The sequence below is a fragment of the Marmota marmota genome, unplaced genomic scaffold (genome assembly GCF_001458135.2).
Source record: "Marmota marmota marmota unplaced genomic scaffold, marMar, whole genome shotgun sequence".
Lineage (NCBI taxonomy): Eukaryota > Metazoa > Chordata > Mammalia > Rodentia > Sciuridae > Marmota > Marmota marmota.
In genome coordinates this window covers 13,224,812-13,245,297 of record NW_026000240.1, presented here as the reverse complement: position 1 = coordinate 13,245,297, position 20,486 = coordinate 13,224,812, and the positions used below count along the sequence as shown (strand labels likewise).

At 45.3% G+C, this 20,486-nt stretch overlaps 1 long non-coding RNA gene across 1 annotated transcript; it reads right to left on the bottom strand.

Moving 5' to 3' along the window:
- Window positions 1-375: 375 nt before the first annotated feature.
- Window positions 376-7,606, bottom strand: LOC125613601. The gene is made up of 3 exons (XR_007344169.1): window positions 7,043-7,606; window positions 3,179-3,251; window positions 376-578 (listed from the first exon to the last, which is right to left on the bottom strand). It is a non-coding gene; the product is annotated as an uncharacterized LOC125613601 (long non-coding RNA).
- Between the last annotated feature and the right edge of the window lie 12,880 nt (window positions 7,607-20,486).

The following is a 20,486-nucleotide window of genomic DNA, read 5'->3' as shown; positions in this document are numbered from 1 at the left end:
TATCATACCATACCCAGTGGAAACCACAGGAGGCATCTCAACTAAGTAGGTGTTTCTCATTCCCATGTACCCAGAGATGGAGGTTGTGAATTAGAGCAGCAGCTCTAGAACTGGGGATTGAAACTAGAATCACTTATTGACTGAGCCACATCCTCAGCCCTTTTCAAAATTTTTATTAATTTTTTAAAATTTTGAGGCAGGGGGCTGGGGATGTGGCTCAAGCAGTAACACGCTCGCCTGGCATGCGTGTGGCCCCGGTTCGATCCTCAGCACCACATACAGACAAAGATGTTGTGTCTGCCAAAAACTAAAAAATAAATATTAAAATTCTCTTTCTTTAAAAAAAAATTTTTTTTTTTTTGAGGCAGGGTCTCACCAGACTACTGAGGTTGGTCTTGAACTTGTGATCCTCCTGCCTCAGCCTCTGGGGTCACAGGGATTACAGCTTTGCACCACCATGCCTGGCCTCCTGTTGTTTCTGCCTTTCTGCTGCACCATGTGTGGTGTGGGGCTTTTCTATTCCTGGCCACATTGTAGTCAGGAAATGGCTGCTTTACCTCCAGCTATAAATCTGCATTCTCAAGGAGCAAAGGAACATAACAAGGAGGAAAAGAAATTGCTATAACAGGAAAGCAAATTTTTGCAGAAATCTTTAGCACATTTTCACTTATATCTCATTGGCCAGTTCTGTGTCAAATGTTATCCCAGTTTGCAACAGAGAGATTAAAATGCAGTTCATCTGGTTTTTGCTGTTGTATTGTCATGTTGTCTGTTGCTCTCATTGGCTTTGGCCTTGGTTTTCTGCTAGACACATTGCTGCAGGGATGTATTAGTGAGGAAAAGGAGATTCTGGTAATGCTTGCCCACAACTTCTTCTTCTTCTTCTTCTTCTTCTTTTTTTTTTTTTTTTTTNTGTACTCTGCCAATAATTGCATATATACATATCTATGTATATATATTTTTTCTTTTTCTTTTTTTCTTCTTTCTTTTGGTACCAGGGATTGAACTCAGGGTTACTTGACCACTGAGCTACATCCCCAGCCCTATTTTGTATTTTATTTAGAGACAGGGTCTCACTGAGTTGCTTAGCGCCTCACCCTTGCTGAGGCTGACTTTGAACCTGTGATCCTCCTGTCCCAGCTTCCAGGATGCTGGGATTACAGGCATACTCCACTGCACAGGTTCCCCAACTCCTTTGATTTTCTTTTTCAATATTTGTGTCTCTGAGCCAGGCGTGGTGGTACCTGCCTGTAATATCAGGGACTCAGGAGGCTAAGGCAGGGGGATTGCAAATTCAAGGCCAGCCTCAGCAATTTAGTGAGACTCTAAACAATTTAGGGAGACCCTGTCTCAGAATAAAACATAAAAGGACTGGGAATGTAGGGCAGTGGAAAATACCCCCCAGATCAGGGGCTGAGGCTGTAGCTCAGTGGTAAACTGTTTGTCTCGAATGTGTGAGGCATTGGGTTCAATCCTCAGCACCATATAAAAATAAATAAAAATACTGTGTGTTCATCTACAACCAAATAAACATAAAAAAGACACCCCCCAAGTCTCCAGCACCCCCACCACCACCAAAAAAAATTTTTCCCTGAATGGTGCTGGATACACACTGAAAATCATTACTATTTTGAATCTTCTCTCTCTAGCCTCCAAAGGGACTTTGCTTCTCCTGTCAACACAGTTTTTCTTCTGGCAGAGAACACAACAGTTCATTATATTTGGGGCTCTCTTAATTGCCATCACATTCCAGACCTACCTTTGTGGCCTTTTCATTCATAGCACACAATGCCTAGGATCTAAGAGTTTTGCGGGGCCTGAATTTTTTACACACTCTACCCCCACACACCCCCACAACACAATATATACTGGCTTCGAAATGCAGAAATGCACGGTGATACCAGAAAACATTAAGTATTTAGTTCTTTGAATACAAAATATACATTTGATACACAGATTGCTACGTTTAGGTTCACAAAAATGTTTGGTAAGTGCTGTTAAGTGCCCTCCCCACATCCTTTCCAGCCTTGTCCTTTAAGTCTGTGGCAGTGCCTGTAATTTTAAGTCAATAAACTGGGAATGGACAGGTCTGAACCATCTTGGTAAGTGAGGGATGCACAGAAGTCGCCCAGCCCTCTATTCTCTCTGCCCCTTCTAAATGCAGATGGGGAAGGCTTTGGCCCTCTTTGCTACTGGCAGCCATCTATCTCATAACCATGAAGACACCCAGGTTTAGGTCAAAGCCCTCACTGTGGTGCACAGAGCAAAGAAACAAAAGTGATATGGGCTCTGAGAACATGGGAATCCATCAAATCAACAGCCCCAACCCTGTGCTTCCTCTGAAGGCCCAGATAACATGTCTGTGAGACTCTGTAATGCAAGCTTGATAAAAGGAGCCATATATTTAAGCTTTAAGATTACAGAGTCAAGGCTGGGGTGTAGCTCAGGGGTGGACGGCTTGCCTAGCATGACAAGCTCTGGGTTCAATCCCCAGCGCTATCAACAAAAAAAGTAGACAATGTATACATACATCAAAACACCTATTGTACCCAATCAAACACACACATGGAACCTCAGTCAGAGGGGAAAAATAGACCTGTGCTTATCCCCTAGTCTGATCCTCCATTTTATTTGAAGGAAACGGAAGCTGGTGGATTGTGGAGAGAGACTTGCTGACGGCTTCCCTAACAAACACCCACTTCAGGGCTGCAGCCCTGAAGGCTGACAGTCCAAGGTGTTGGCAGGCTTGGTTTCTTCTGAGGCCTCTGCCCTGCCTTGCAAAGCTGGCCTTACTAGGCCCTCACATGGCCTTTTCTCTGTGCACAAGACTCCTGGAGTCTCTGTGTGTCCAAATCTCCTTTTCTTGTAAGGACTGCCATCATATTGCATCAGGGCCCCCTTGGGCCTCATTTAAACTTAAATTACTCCTCGAAAGGCCCTGTCTGTAAACCTGTTCCCATCCTGAGGTGATAGGGGCTTGGACTTCAGCTTGAAATCTCTGGGAGAGGATTCCACCTACAAGTCACACTGTGCTTTCTTACCATACCAGAGCTGGGATTAGGACCCATGCCTCCCTCCAGCTGTGCCTTCTCACCACAAGGAAAGGCCACTGAATTTCTGTGTAATGTCAGCATGGCTGAAAATGAAAACCTTCAGCAACAATGAAGGCAGCACTTACAAGGGGGCCCCGATGGGGTTCATTTGCAGCAAAGCCTGAAGGACCAGGAAAGCTCCACAGAGCCAGACTGAGCCTGTAGAGAGAGAAGGCATTTATCTACAAAGGAGTCAATGAAATACATCTATGCTGTTTGATAGAACAGGATTAGTTGGATAAGTCACAGTATGTGTGTTCACTTGTAATGCTATGCAGGCTTAAAAATTATGATGTGTGTGGGGGGGGCTGACGTTGTGGCTCAGTGGTAGCACGCTCACCTAGCAAGCGCAAGGCCCTGGGTTTGATCCTCAGCACCACATACAAACAAATAAGGGTGTTGTGTCCAACTACAACTAAAAAAAAAATACGCCTGGCATGCGTGCGGCCCGGGTTAGATCCTTAGCACCACATACAAACAAAGATGTTGTGTCCGCCGAAAACTAAAAAAAATAAATAAATATTAAAAAAAAAAAATTCTCTCTCTCTCTTTCTCTCTCTCTCTCTCTCTCACTCTTTAAAAAAAAATTCTTAAAAAAATTATGATGTGGGCTGGGGATTTAGCTCTGTTGGTAGAGTACTTGTGTTGCATGCGTAAGGCCCTGGGTTTGATCCCCAGCACCCCCCCAAAAAAATTATGATGTAAGTATATATTTTCTTCATGTGAAAAGATAAATATGAGAAAATTAGGAAAAGAAAAGTCACTCCAACAAGCTGTATAGCCACATGCCAAAGAAGGAAGCCCGGCCCCTACCTTATACTATATACCAAATAAACCCACAATGGATTAAAGATCTGAATGTAAAACCTAAAAGTATAAAATTCCCAGAAGGCTGGGGATGTGGCTCAGTGGTTGAGTGTCCCAGAGTTCAATTCCCAGTACCAAAAATAAATAAATAATTAAAATTCCCAGAAGAAAATGTAAGGGAGAAGCTTCAGAACACTGGATTTGGCAATGATGTCACGGATGTAACACGAGGAACCCAGGCAAAAGAAGCAAATAGACAAATAGGACTCTAACACAATGAAAATTTCTGCAAAGAAAATAATCATAGTAAAAAAAAAAAACAATGAGGGGCTGGGCTTGTGGCTCAGTACTCAGTAGCAGAACACTCGCCTAGCACGTGCAAGGTACTGGGTTTGATCCTTAGCACCACATAAAACTAAATAAATAACATAAAGGTATTGTGTCCAACTACAACTGAAAAAAAAATTAAAAAAAAAAATTAGGGGCTGGGGATCTAGCTCAGTTTGTAGAGTGTCTGTCTGGCTTGCATGCCAAGGCCCTGGGTTCAATCCCCAGCACCCCCCCCCCCCCAAAAAAAAAACCCTAAAACAAACAAACAAACAAAACCAACAAAAAAACACCTATGAAATGGGAAAAAGCATAAACGCATTTATAAATTATAATTGGATGCAGGATTTATTTGTATCGGGCATATATAAGAAACTTCTACAATTCCAGAGCAACAACAAACAATCCAATGATAACCAGATTTTAAAATCAGGCAAAGGACTTGCATAAACAACTCCCCAAAGAAGCTATAGGAATGGTCAACAGAGGTAAGGAGTCAGATGTCACTAATCAGGAGAGAAATGCAGATTCAAACCACAGTGAGGAAATGACTTCACACCCATTAGGATGGCCCGGGTCACTAGAGGAGAAAACTGAAGTGCTGGTGAGAATACAGAGAAATTGACACACGGTTGGTGGGAATGTAAAGTCCTGCAGCTATTATGGAAAACAGTGGGAGTCCCTAAAACAATTGAAATCAGAGTGAGCCCCTTCTGCATATACATTCGAAAGAATTCAAAGCAGGGTTTCAAAGAGAGATTTGCATACCCAGTTTATCATTATGTTATTCCTAGTAGCCAAGACATAGAAGCAACCCAAACATCCTCTGACTGATTAAGGGTTAAAAAAAAAAAAGTGGTGTGTGGGAGGGGAGCGGAAGGGGAGGTGCTGGTCCCTGAATGAGAACAGGATAGATTGCATGCTTTTATGTCAAAATGGATTCTACTGTTATTTATAACTAAAAAGAGCTAATAATTTTTTTAAATGAAAAAGTGACATTTAGAGCAATATTATGCTGCCTTATAAAAAGAAATCTTGCCATATGCGACAAAATGGATAAGCCTAAGGACATTATCTAAGAGAGATAAGGCAGTTCACATCCTACAAATCCTGCCTGATTATACTCATATGAAGTACCGAAAGTAGTCGAAATCATAGAAATAGAAAGTTGAAAGGGAATTGCCAAGGGCTGGGGGAGAAAAAATCAGGGTGTAGTAGATGCAGAGATTATTTTGTAAGATGAAAGCATTCTAAAAATTTATCGCACAACAATATAAATGTAACTAACACTACTGAACTAGACATTTCGAAATGGTTAAGTTGATAAATGTAATGTTATACTTTCCACCTTTTTGTTTTTTATTTTGGTACCAGGGATTGAACCCAGGGGAGCTTAATCACTGAGCCATATCCCCAGCCCATTTAAAAAAAAATTTGATTTTGAGAATAGAGACTGGCTAACTTGCTTAGGGCCTCACTAAATTGCTGAGACTGGCCTCAAACTTGCCATCCTCCTGTCCTCCTGCCTCAGCTTCCCATGCTGCTGGATTATAGGTGTGTGCCACCGTACCCAGTTAATAAAATTTCTTAAAAGTAAATGTATTACATAATTATGGTATGTTCTAGATTAAAAATATATACATAGAGCTGGACATGGTGGCGCACACCTGTAATCCCAGCAGCTCGGGAGGCTGAGGCAAGAGATTGCAAGTTCAAAGCCAGCCTCAGCAAAAGTGAGGTACTAAGCACTCAGTGAGACTCTGTCTCTAAATAAAATACAAAATAGAGCTGGGGATGTGTCTCAGTGGTTAAGTGCTGCTGGGTTCAACTCCTACTACCAAAAGAAAGAAGAAAAAAAGAAAAAGAAAAAATATATATACATAGATATGTATATATGCAATTATTGGCAGAGTACACATAAAGCTATTAAAGCTAAATATTTGCATTATGAAAAGTATTTTTCCTCTTTTTCATAAAACTGGAAAGTTTATGTATTGAAGAGTGAGAAGGGTCTCCATATCTAGGGCTTCAAGGTGGCCCAGGGAGCAGGAAGTGATCTAGGGGTAGCAGACCTGGCCGAGGCCTGGGCTGCCTCCCGCCCAACCAGTCAGTCTGTGGCCCGGAGCTGTGGCACTGCAGCTTTTTCTCGGGGCTGGCACCCTGCCCGGGCCCTCCTCCAGCCCTGTGTAGGGAAAGTTCTTTTATTTTGTACTTTCTTCCAGTGCTCTGGGGAACAAAGCCTGTCCTTCTGTGGTTGTTTTGGAAGCTGAGGCCCAGGGTGGCGCAGAACCTGCTGTGGAGCTCCAGCAGAGGGGCCTGCAGCCAAGTCAGGGCCCACAGCACAGCCCCACCTCCCTGGCAAAGTGTCTCCTCCCAGGAACAAGCCATTTGTGTTGTCTGGGAATGTCTCTTCTCCTAGCAGGGTCCCACCCTGAGCATGCACCCTGGCCTCTGCTAATGGCCTTATAATCATGGCATAACTGACATGCCCAGTGTCCTGAGGATTTTACCCACAACGTCCTTTCTGGGAGAAGGACTAACAGGCAGGGTGTGGTCTGACCCAGGCTCCGGACAGTCATTCAGAGAAGGGCCTTGCACTTGGCTTGCAGTCTGGAGCTTTCCGGAATTGTCTAATGACCATTTTCCGCTAACTTTTGTCCCCTGCTATTTTCCTTGTGTAGCGCCTAGGGTGAAAATCGAGTAATTACATTCCCAGTGTGGTCAAGGAAAGGGATGGGAGTGGATCTGAGCTTTCATCAGCCCTCCCGGCCCCTCTCCCATTCCAGAGCCCCGGTCCCACACTTCCCAGAACTTACCATAAGACAGAAGTGGCAGGCACCGGAGGATGGGAGGCCCATTAGGGATGAGTGGACTGGAGACTGGACAAGAGAAACTGGCTGCCTTCGAATACGCAGGAGCTCTTGAAGGGAAATATGTGGCTCTTCCCCCTTGGACCTTGAGAAACAAGTGATAAAATAACAGTAAGGCAAATGGAGCTCACCCTGCAGCACTAAGACAGTTAATGCTAATTGCAGATTCTGGGAAGGGTGATTTTCAGTGACTTTTAGAGTTGCCCTTCTTGCTTACAAAGGAGTGAGCTACACAGAGGCAGCGAAGCTAAGGAAGTAAATGCTTGTGTGGGAAAAGTCCAAGTTCAAGTTCTCATGTGCTTTCAGTTTTTAGTCTCTTGCTTATGCTCAAGATTTACCAGTAGTAGAATCTCCTTCCCATAATTAGGCAAAGTCACACTTTACCTCTATTAGGGATTATTAGGGATTACAGCGTACATGTCAGATCAGTAGTATAGGAACTAAGTACAGATTTACTCTGTAGCAATTTTGTAATTTTTTTTTTTTTTTGTACTCAGGGGCACTTGACCACTGAGCCACATCCCCAGCCCTATTTTATATTTTATTTAGAGACAGGGTCTCACTGAGTTGCTTAGTGCCTCCCTGTGGCTGAGGCTGGCTTTGAACTTGGAATCTTCTGCCTCAGCACCCGAGCTGCTAGAATTACAGGGGTGCACCATTGCACCTGGTAATTCTGTAGCAATTTTGCTTTCATTTCATTGTTTTACAGTATGATGAACAGTAAAGGTTGCTTAAAACACAATTATGCAAATGAAGCTGTAGCTGTATGACTGGAAATCCTTTGTAGGAAAATAAATCTATAGTCATCTATGGAATAGTTATTTCTTTTTTTTGGCGGGGGGGAGGGTGTACCGGGGATTGTACTCAGGGGCACTCAATCACTGAGCCACATCCCCAGCCCTATTTTGAATTTTATTTAGAGACAGGGTCTCACTGAGTTGCTTAGCACCTTGCTATTGCTGAGGCTGACTTCGAACCCACGATTTTCCTGTCTCAGCCTCCTGAGCTGCTGGTATTACAGGTGTGTGCCACTGTGCCCGGTTTGGAATAGTTATTTCGTCTCCAGACTTCTACCTGGCTAGGAATGTCACAATGAAGATGATATAAGCAAAGCAAATTGGCTGAGTGACAGCTCTGCCCATTCTGTCTGATCACCTCCTACTCACTCCACCTTGGAAGGAGCCCTGACTGGTAGGAGATGGCAGAATGAGACTGGTCAAGGACTAACAGCAGTTCATCAGTCACACAGCTCCCAGTCCTAGGGAAGGCCCTGCTCACCATGTGGTGTCAGGGACAGGATAGGCAAATATGAACTGTGGGAAGCAGGCCTCACTGCAAGTGGTGGCCACGTGGCCCCTGGCTCCCAGAGGAGGATGGCATCACCTGGCAAGGAGGTAAAACCTGCCAGGTGGACAACCAGGGGGAGTACCCCTGTAATGCTAACAGGGGATTTGTATGGACAGGAAGCCTTTCCAACCCAGAGGGGCACATCTGGCCAGAGCAGGGGAACTTGGTGAGGCTTTTGGGGCTCCATGAAGCTCAGAGATGTTGAGGCCGCCCAGGACAGTTTAGGCATAACACTACAGAGAGCAAAAGAAGGGGGAGCCACAGGTTAGGTGTCAGTATGGGTGAGTCCCAGAACCACACAACCAGATGCAGAATGGGACGAAAGCCACATTAAAAAACCACAACCCTGGAGACACGAATCTCTTCAGGTTGTGGACCTAAGTTCCCGAGGAACACGCTTTTTACCAAGAAGCACATGATGGACCTGAAGAACATGTAGGGCAACAGCATCAAGGCCCGAGTGTGTGCGTCAAGGTCTGGGAAAGCTGGGGAGGTAGCCCCAGATCCCGCAGGGTGTGAGCCTGACTGCCTGCAGCAAGCTCACACTTTGCCCTGGGTCTCAGGCTCTGCCAGTCAAGGGCCAAGGCCCAAGTCTAGCCCAGGCCAGGCCCAGGCTGCAGCTCCATCTTCAGCACTGATTCTCAGAGGTGCCCAGAGTCCCTGAGACCCCGTTAGCCAGCTTTCCATCACTGTGACAAGTACCTGACACAACCAATCCCTGAAAATGGATTGCTTGGCTAGGACTTGAAGGGTGGGTTAGATGCACGGTTGAGGGAGCCAAGTTCAGGGTGGGGGGACAAGCTCTTCAGGAGGGGAACAGGGGAATGGTTACTTATGTTTAGAGGCTATTTAATTCATTATTTAATGTAAATGAATTAAGGGCCTGCAGGGGCAGAGGCCGTCAAGGACACAGGTTAAAAGCTCTAAGGACAGTGTGGGTGGGTCTTGCTTGTTGGGCTGTCAGGTCTCAGTTGATGGTGGAGGTGGGCAGCAGCATCCCAGGAAGGCACCTGGCCAGGGTGTATCATTCACTGAGGGCCTTAAATGTGGACTAAATCCCCAAGGAGATAAACCACCCAAAGTGACACCTATGGGATAAAAATATGTTCAATTTATAATTTTAATTGTGATAAACACCTAAAATATGTCACAATTTTAAATACCTTTTTCAGCATGTATTTTTTTTTTTAATGTATCAGGACCTTTAAAAAAAGGAAGTAGCCAGTGGCCTTGGACTTCCTTGACTCCTAGGGGCCCTGCTAGCCACTGCTTGGGTCCCATCCTGCAGTCTGGTTGCTCTCCAGGCTCTGGCTGAGCCCTGGGCTCCCTCCTGGTTCGTGCTGAGCGCTCCTTCCCTGCACTGCTGGGCACGTGGGCTTGGTATGTCCTATGGACTTGATGCTCAGGGCTCTTTGGTACTTAATGCTCCAGCCAACTGAGCGACCCAGTGTGTACCCAGCCACGGAGAGAAAAATGAGCCTGTAAATTGCGAAAGGGAGCAGTGTGTTCTCTCCAGGACAGGGTGGTCATTTTCGGGCTGTCCAGCACAAGTGTGTACCCCTGAAGATATTGATCAGGGACCTGCTTCACCTCTCGCACTTGGCAAGCGAAGCACAAAGATGCCGCCAACATGTCCTGAGGCCTGTTCCAGCTCTGCATCCCAAGTGGCCTCTGAGAGCAGAGATAAAGGGCGCGCTGGTGCTCCAGGAAATTCATCACGTCTTAGTTTTCCTCCCTAATGAATTACTGTTTGCTGTGCACCATTTATTCGTGATACACCAAGAAGTCTATCTTGTAAAATAAAAAGGAAATAAACCTCACTGGATCAACAGCAATAAAAACAAACAAAAAAAACCTTTTTTTTTTTTTAATAGAGAAGACGAACGTCTAAGTTTTTCTTGGATACAATTATCTCAACTGACAGCAATGAAGTACAAAAGCTGCAATATAAAATTCTTGACATTCTCATGGCAAGAAATGAATGTGTTCCAGGATAAATGGCTGTAGAGAGGCGCCCAGAGAGTTCCAGCACAACCCAATTCATAGTTTGGTTTTCCGGGGGAAGATGTACATAAACATCACTAGCTGTTCTGAGAACTGTTTGCAGAGTGTGAAGGAAACTGTGACCCCTTCTTTGATGACCCCATGAATAGTGAGTCTCAGAGCAGGATATCAGAAATCTTTAAGTGTGTACTAGATCAGTTAAGAGAAAACCATGCTGACCCTAGAAGCGATTATGAGTTTAGTGGACACCTTGGTAGGAAAGTGGAAATCTCCGAAGCCTGTTAATGACTCACTAAAGCATACTGTGTCCTGGAACAGGGAATCACTGTGGTGTACCTTCCTGCAGCAGGTGTGATGTGTCAGATGTGTTCTTCCAGACCGGAGATTATTTAGGAAATGAGTATGTAAGAATCATAAGACGAGACAAGTCACCGTTACATCCTGAAGAAATTCTGACCACATCTTTAGACTGTGGTTGTCTTTGGGTCCCCAAGTGGCTTTTGAACCACAAATCGTGCTTACAATCTACCAAGTAGCTCTAACATGAAGGCTTAGGATGCAAACCTTAGACACAGCATAAAAACGTGAGACTAGCACATCTGGACATTGAAGTAGCATGGGACTCGTTTACCGTAATTTTGGCTCTGAGTAAATTAGAGCTACTGCTTTGCTCCCTCTTATGACTGGGATCTGGAATGTTCCCCAAAGGCTCACATGTTGGCAGTTTGGTCCCCAGTGCAGCAGTGTTCAGAGGTTGGGCTTTTGGGAAGTGACAGGATCATGAGGGCCCTGACCTCATCAATGGATTAATAATTTGATGGCATCATTGGGAGCTGCTGGGAATTGTAGGAGGTGGGACCTAGTTGAAGCAGGGGTGCTTGGGGGTGTGCCCTGGGAACTACATTTTGTCCCTGCCCCCCTCCCTGCTCTCTCTGCTTCCTGGCTGCAATGAACCCAGCAGCTTTCCCCCATCGCCCTCTTCAGCCATGTTGCTCTGCCTCACCTCAAGCCAAAGCAACGGAGTCAGTCAACCACGGACAGAAGTCTCGGAAACCATGAGCCAAAATAAATCTTTCCTCCTCCAAGTTGTTTTTTCTTAGATATGTTGTCCCCATGATAAAAACCTGACTCATACATGCCCTGTTGGCTGGATGGACGTTTGAACAGAGAGATTCTTGTACCTCAACGCATTCCACTCAGGACTAGAAAATACTGTAGTTTTCCATCTTTTCTCTTGCTCATGAAAATGTATCCTGTGGAAGCTAATGCAGCTATTTACAAGAGGAATTAGGTAAAAATAAAACACTCGAAACTTTGTTTTGTTTTAAATCATCTATTTTGTACAACTCTGCTTTACACTCAAACTTCCTTGTCACCTAACCTGGAGGGAAGCCAGGATTTTCCAGATACACATCAGGGCCGGACTAGGGTGAAGAGAATAGGGCATTCCCACAGGGCACATGATTTAAGGGGATGTCCCAAATTTGGTAGTTCAGATTAGTAATATTTTACGACAATGTGTTAAAAAACCAATTTGGCATACCCACACTTGTGGGCCAGTTGCCTGTATTTGAAGATGAGTTTTTACTAGAACCAGGCCCAGAATTAGGCTGAGTGGAGCCAGGCAGGGTCATGCAGATGCAGGGCAGAATCTGTTTTTATTTAAATTTTTATAGCTTATTCATCATGGATTCTGTTGCATTCATTTTGTTTTTAAAAAGCTATCCCACATATCTAAATTTTTTTGCCCTCCAACCTTCCTCCCCCAATTAAATTAGGCTAAAAATTAAATTAGACTGCAATTAAATTAGAATTTAAAATTAAAAATCTAAAAAATTAAGAATCTTGATCTGCTAAAACCCAATGGCTTTAAATCTAAATATCCTGATTTATTTAATGGTCTGTTAGTGACTCCTTTAGTGTATCTAAAGAAGCTTATGAGACTGTATTTGAAGAAGCTCACATCAGAAAAGAGCCCAGGTTATTGATACAACATTTTTCCTTTTATTTTTAAATTTTTAAAAACATTTTTTAGTTGTTGATGGACCTTTACTTTATTTATTTGTATGTGGTGCTGAGAATCGAACCCAGTGCCTCACGCATGCTAGACAAGCTTCTACCACTGAGCCCCAGCCCCAGCCCTGATACAGCATTTTTCGATGTGTACACATGTGAAGTGCATAAATAGATATACTTTAAATACTTTTCAATCAAAACTTTTGTTGAATAAATGGAAACATTTCAAAATCAAGTATAAAAATAAAGGACCTGAAGCTATGATTTAGATACATTAAAATCATCTGTTCAGTTCTTTTTAAAAAGTGTTAATCTGTAAGTCAGCAATATTTAATGTTAATATGGAAAATTGTTTCGATTTTTGACAGTATGCAAATCTCCAGGGAACTGGCCATGTGATTCCCTGCATGTTAGTAAGGTCACCTTGGCCCCCAGTGACCACCTGGTCCTCTGTAAGCAAATGCTATGGAGAAGAGAGGGAAGTTGCGATGACTGGATGATTCAGGTGGGGCGAGCAGGGCCAAAGTCAGGAAGCCCTGGTCAGGGGCCTGGTGGAGAAGCCTGGGGAGAAGGGCTGCCTAAACAGGCAGGGCCCAGCGTGGCAGGCGGAGCAGGAATGCCACCTTCTCCTTGCCCAGCCCACCCGCGCTTCCTGGCAGGCCTCTGGCATGTAGAGCTTGCACTCACTGGGCGGAGAGAAACGGAGGTTTTCCGCAGAGGAGGTGCATTGAAGGTTCCCATCTCTCCTCTTTCTGCCCCAGCTCGAACTCCCTCAGGCCGGAACACGCCCACCCAGCTCTGCACACCTCCACCCATTAGCCCTTCCCACCAGGCCTCCAGGCTTACAGAACCGCGTCCAAACCTCCAGCGTGGCGCGGGGGTCCACGGTGAGCGGGCCTCTTCCTGAGGCCGAGAGCCCTAGGGTCCTGCGGTACGCCCAGCTCGATAGTCTTCTATGTGCGTTTTCTTTCACCTTGTTTTTTATTGACCGTAACATTGTATCGTGCAGGGATCACGAGCTTGTGGCTTCCTGATAGCCACACACACACCTACTGTGTGCAGCCTCGCCTGGATCCTACATGCAGAGTTCTCTCCCAGGTTTCCCTGTGCCTCTCGGGGTCTGCCCACTCGCCTCCCCTCTCCAGGTTCTGCTGTTCTTACACTAGGTGAACTGCAAGCAGCACGGATCACCTTACACCTGCCTTCTTGCCACAGAGCTCCGGAGGTTCCCAGTGCAAAGAGTTCATTCCTTTCTTCTTGCTGCACAGGCCAATGGGCAAGTCACACACCCCCCATTTGTTTGTTTTCTTGCTGTTGCTTCAAATTTTTCTTGGGGTACTTAGCCTTGTAGAGGGTTAAATCAAAACCTGAAAGGTAGTTTTCTGACGCCTCAGGGGCACTCACTTCTTCTGCTCTGAGTCTGACCTTCAGCCTCAGGAGGACCTCAGCAGCTTGGACTGTGAGATGGGGAAGAGGGACCCAGAGCCACGGTGTCCTCAGGACTCAGATAAAAAAAAATCAGCACCCATGTGTTTATTTATAGTGAGAAATAAGACCATCGTATTAGGGGAATGTCTTTCATATACTTTTAAAAAGATTCTATAATATTTATGTGACCTTTTTTCCAAGGAACTATGAATACATTTAAATAATGAATTGCCACCACACCCCCCTTGTGAATAGACCGTTGGAATTTTCAAATGAAGATTGTGGGATGAAGCAAAGAGCAAAGGGTACCCAAGGCAAACCTGTAAGGAATAAGCCATTGGCTTTAACCTGGATGCTTGCTTCCCCCCAGGAAGGCAAACAGGAGGTAGGTTACCAAATGGTTAAGCTACAGGTTCTGGGGCCAGAGCATCTGGGTTCAAATGTAGGCTCTGCCACCTGCTTTGTGACCTCGGGCAAGTTATAGTGCCTCTCTATGCCTCAGCTGTGCCATCTAAGAACAGGACAATAATTGCAGTAAAATGAGCTGACAGGCACGGTGACTTGAACAATGCTAATGTGCAGCTAGCACTTAAGAAGTAGCAGCTGTTAGTATAGTCTTGAGCTCCATAAATTGTCACTATTCTCATTTTCAGAAAACGAGATCAAGTTAGACATTACTAATTACTGGGGCCCCAGCTCGGAGTCATGAAAATGAAACCATTACAAACTCCAGAGAGAGGGCATTTGTAGAGGAGAGTTGGCCTTGGTGATGCACAAAGCCAAGTACAGGAGATCAGGAAAGGAAGACCAAATAGCCTAATGTCTTAGTATGTTTTAAATAAATGTATTATTAGAGACACTGGCTTGTTTATCTGTTTTTCTTCTTGGAATTCATCCTAGGGAAACGGGGCAGGAGGCGGTATTGAAGTTACTGAGGCCTCTTCTGGGGTGTTGCTAGGAGAGTTAGGAATCCAGGCTGCTGATTAAAATGAATTCTACATATTGTGCATAAATTAGGTCCTAATGAGGCGAGAAACTGCGGCAAAATAATCAGAGAAGGAAAACACTCTCTGAATAAAAACACAAGCCAAGGAGGCTGTACAGAGTTTCTCCTCAGCTTCCTCTGAATAAAAAGAAAGCAGCGGAGAGCAGGAAGAGGGACTCAAACCAGAACCTTCCTCTAACTGGCCGCCAAACAGCAGTGTGAGGCATGACCAGGTCTGGGCTTTGAAAGAAGAGCCCCTGGACGTCCCTAGGCGTCCCAGCTGCCCAGATATGGGCACAGGTGCCCAGGCAGGGCTGGGGATCTCAAGCCAGAGCAGTGTGGATACAAAGTTAGGCCTTAGTGTGGAAGGCCCAGACATGTCCCCTTTGCTTATCTTGCAAAGACACCTCTCTTAGAGAATAACTGGTGTTGACGGATGGTTTCAAATCTCACTCTTTTAATGAAAATAATTACTTCTGGATAGAGAAAGAGATGAAAGAGATATGCAGGAAGTCTGAATATTTGAATGTGTTGGATTTTCCAAAACATGAGAGGCCCAGGGGGACTTCCTGGAAAAGGCAAATCCCAAGCTGCCAGTCCTGAGAGGAGTCAACAGCAAGAGGGGGAAAGGGGCTGGGTGTCCTGAGGACCCCCTGAGAAAGACCTGCCTACAAACACATTTCGGATATCTACACTGGGTCTAAAAATGTATTTTAATTCCAACTCTCCAAAAAGATGATGTCATATTTAAGAAAATAATTCTGACTTTTGACACAAGCCCTGATGTTTTGGCAAAATTGAGCCAGTGTCGCTTTCTACCAAGAGTCCTCAGGGTAAAGTAGAGAACCCTGCTGTGCAGTTTACTGTGGCTGCGATCTGCCCTGCACATCTGCATCTGCCTTCCCACAGGGCCTGGAGGATGACTGAGCTCCTGTTTGCCAAGGTGTTAAGTTGGTGGAGGAGTCTTGGGGTGGGGACACTAGATTCTCTGAGAAATGGCTTCCCAGGCAGGTTGTATCTCCATGTGCTGGAAGGCAGAAAGATGAAGCAGATGGAATACAGTGGAATCTCTTGGGAATACTAAAGGAAAGGCTTAAGGCGGCAAATCACTCACATGACCATCAGGTCAATATTTAGATAACTACCTATAGCCTGAAGTTCTCCGCGGGAGGAACCCTGTCTCATTGTTCACTGTGCCCCCAGTTCAGCACAGTGCATGGTACAAAATTGGTGCTCAACAGACATTTATCAAATGAATAAAATTTCGGAGTACTGGAATGTACCCCACCTCTGAATCAAGCACAAGAAAGTACTTGCCACCTCTCTCCACCAGAAACCCAAACCTCCCTGCATTCTATCGACCCTGGTGGCTCTGGGGAAGTTCCAACCACCAGCACACTAGACAGGAAAATTACTGGGCCACCTCTGGATTGCCTTCCAGCACTTAAGATGAGCCTGGCAGGAAATGAGCCAAGAGTCTAGCAACCGACAGGCAGCTGCACAGTCTGCGGGAGCAAGGGGATTCGCCTCTGGCATATCTGAAGTGCTTAAATCAGGTCACACCCCGCTTCCACGCACTCCATGAATAATTCTCGTGGGAACCAGCTGCTTCCACTTGGTTAAAAGGAAGCTTTCAGGGTTCCAGTGCACCAGGTACATGTGGCCAGATTGTCCCCAGGATAGTGATGAGGACAGCAAATATTGGCTGTTTGCAAACCCTGCTTATAAAGTAGGGATTCCAAAGTCAGTGAGTGGCTCCCAGCGCAGGCAGGTAAGGAACAGGAGGGAGGCCTGCTGGGAAAGTCAATGGGGGTGGCTACTCCCCCACTGACTGGAGGGTCAGTGAAGCTAATGCAGGAATCCAGGCCCCGTGTTGCATGTTTTTTTTTTTAATATGTATTTAGTTATTCATTTTAGGTGGACACAATATCTTTGTTTTATATTTATGTGGGGCTGAGGATGAAACCCAGTGCCTCATGCATGCTAGGCGAGTGCTCTACCACTGAGCCACAACCCCAGCCCAGAACTGCCCACAGTGTTGCTTTTTTCAAGAGGAAGCCTGGGGCTGGCATTGTGGCTCAGTGGTAGTATGCTTGCCTGGCAAGCACGGGGCCCTGGGTTCGATCCTCAGCACCACAATCAAAATAAAGGTATTGTGTCCAACTACAACTAAAAAATAAATATGTATATAAGAAAAGAGGAAGCCTGATATGCAAATTCATAGGGACAGTTTAAGCCACAAAGCAGGCCAATTTGAGCAGCAGCTTGAGCCCAAGCTCTCAGGTTTTTGAAGTCTGCTGTTCAGCCGGGGGACTAACCTTCCTTCCCCTATGAGCCTTTGAGCTCTGGGACTAGAAATGCAAGACCCTTACCCCCCCCCGCCCCCGCCCTGCCCTACAAAGGGCCCTGGAACCCCCAGAAATGTGGTTTTTTTTCTTGGCCTTATTCTTAATCAGGCACATTGGAATCCTGACAAAGAACCACATACATGTAAAGTAGTGAGTGACAGAAGAAGTACCCTGTGGGAATGAATCAGTCGCATTAACATAACTCCCCCGCATGCGGCGGAGTCTGTGTGCATGTTGACACATGTGCATGTGTGTGATCCTGAACATGGTTATGGGCTTCTAACACCGGTAATTGATAATCGTCCTAAACATTCTTCTATACTCCCAACGGGGCTTCTGCAGAATGTTTTCATCACAACATGGGAGGGAAATGCACCCTTTGCCCAGAGCGATTTTGCTTTGAATGTGGGGAAATGAGAAGACTTTTCAGGCTTTGATCTCTGGACCAAATTGCTTTCTGTCTCACTAGGAGGTCACAGACAGGACATGGGAACCAGGCAAAGGATGAGAATCTGCACTGGCCAAACCAAGCCTGGGCCGGCCCTCTCTCTGGCTTTTTTTCATGACAATAATGGAAAGAGAGATAAGGATGTTGTCACTTCAGTTCTGCTTGTGTGTCTTACTGTGTTGGGGGAAAATGTGACAAAAAATTCAGCTAATTCAATTGGAAATTTTCACTTGTGAAGTGGGGATATTAAAAACTATGCTGTAGGATTTGGGGGAGCACTGTTTTTTTTCCTGTATTTTTACTGGTGCTCCCACTTATACACAGTGGTGGGATTTGTGTTACATCTTCCTACCTGCACATGATATGATATAATTATGTAATTTGGCCAGTGTCCCTTCCCAGCACTCCCCCCACCCCCATCCCCTTCTCCAACCCCTTGGTCCCTTTCCTCTACTAATCTTCTTTTGATTTTAATGAGATCCTCCTCCACTTTTCCTTTTTTCTCTTAGCTTCTGCATATGAAAGAGAACACAGGACAATTGACCTTCTGAGATTGGCTTATTTCACTTAACATAATGATCTTTAGTTCCATCCGTTTTCTTGCAAATAATATAATTTTATTCTTCTTTATAGCTGAATAAAACTCCGTTGTGTGTGTGTGTGTGTGTATATATATATATATATATATATATATATATACCGAGGTACACAGGATATGCAGAGAGTTTTGTCTGCATCATCAGAGAAACACAGGCAGAGGGAGCAGGGACCCTTGATTGTGCAGTTCTACTCCCAGCTATACTCCTGAGAAAGCAAAACAGAGGCACACAGAGATCTGCACCCAAGTGTTCAGAGCACCATTATTCATGATAGTCTAAAGTGATACACTAATCAGTAATAAAAAAGGAAAAGTATTATCCAGGCACCGTGATGCAGGCCTGTGATCTTAGCTACTGGGGAGGTTGAGGCAAAAGGACTGCAAGTTCAAGGCCAGCCTCATCAACTTAGTGAGACCCTGTGTCAAAATAAAATAATAAAATAAAAGGGCAGGGTTGTAGGTTAAGGGTAAAGCTGTTGCCTAGCATGTGTGAGGGTGTGAGGTCCTGGGTTCGACACCCACCACTGTGCAAAAAAAAAAAAAAAAATGAAATGCAGTATTGATATTTGCTACAGTATAAAACAACAACCACACATTGTAATATTGCATGTTGTCTGGAATAGACAATCTGTGTTCTGTAGATCCTCCTGGATCTGTAAGTCCTCGGAGACACAGAGTAGATTGGTGGTTGCTTTGATGGAAGCAGAAGGTGACTGTTCACGGGTTCTGGGTTTCTTCTAAAGGTGACAAAATAGAGCTTAGGGTAGAACATTTGTCTAGCCCTAGGTTCAAGGTCCAGAACTGGAAAAAAGAAAAGTTCTGAGAGTGATTGTGGTGAAGGTTGTACAACTTTCTGAATGTACCCCAAATGTTGAATTTTGTGCTGTGTGTGTGAATCGAACCATGTGTGAATGATGTCTCAGGAAGGCTGGTTTCCTTGAAAAGCCATAGAGAACCGTCTCAGAGCAGCACCTCCACACAGTTCCAGTGTTAACTTATGTAATTGTCGGGACTCAAGGCAGTGGGTACCTTGGCAAGAAGCAAAGCCTGAGTCCAAGCTACTGGCCCCTGCAGTCCCGGAGGAGACTGTCCCAGGTCACAGAGCCAGTCAGTGGTGCAGGTGTGGGTGGACCCAGGGCCTGGCTCTGGCACAGAAAGTCTCTACCCTACGCTGTTGAAGCCCGCAAACTGGTAAAAGCTTCAGTTTCAGATTCAGCTGGCCCTGTTTCTGATCTCACCCTGCTGCCAATAGCCCAGTGATCGGGTGGTTTCTGAGCTGGGCTTCTCACGTGTTCAGGGAGATCATGATCGTGTGTGGCTGGTAGGATTGTGTTTAGCACAGGGACTCTATTAAGCACTCTCGACCCTGAGGTCCTTCTCCTATGCAGCGTTATCACCGGGTTGAGAACTGAGAAGCCTGTACAAACCCAAGTGGCAGACAGCCCAACACTGGCGACTGAAGGGTCAGCTTGTTATTCTGCAAAGGCAGAGGGTGTTTCCCATGTAGCAAGGGCCGAGTCAGCCTGAGGCCTGGCATGCTACCTTTTACATAGTATAACTTAAACTTTTAAATGAGGTTAAAAATATTTGCCACATGCACTAAGCATTTGAAGTGTGGAGGGTTTGCTTTTCATTTCATGAAAATAAGCAAAGCGTGGGTGGAGAAAGAAATGTGTCACTTTCCCAGCGCTGGCCTGCAAGGGCAGAGTGACCTTACACAAGAAGGAAAATGCCAGTAATTTCCAAACTAATCTAATTTTACATTTCTGGGGCTTTTATTTCGTTGTGTAGAGACACACTTTTTTTTTTTTTTGGAAGGAAAAAATCCAGCAAGGCTGGTGATAACGAAGTCACACAGCCTCGCTGGCAGGCACCCCACTGCACCGAGAGCTCATTGGGAAGGCAGGGAGCACGGCCCCTGCCCAGGATGCTCCTCTGAGCACAGTTTGTGATCAGCACAGACAGTTTGCTGGGGTATGATTCAGTCTGTTCTTTCACTTCCTGTTACTTTTCTCCTAAGGCCCAGTGAACCTGCTCTGGGATTTCTACAGTGGGAAACACTCCACCATGTGGGGGGGTCACCTGTGATTCTCCCACTCCCTCCACAGACAGGCCATGGGTGCCTCTGTTGATTCAGGAGGCTTCCTCCAAAGTACATCTTTAATGTACTTTGGATGGGGGGGACATTCGACCACTGGAGCCATACATATCCCCTT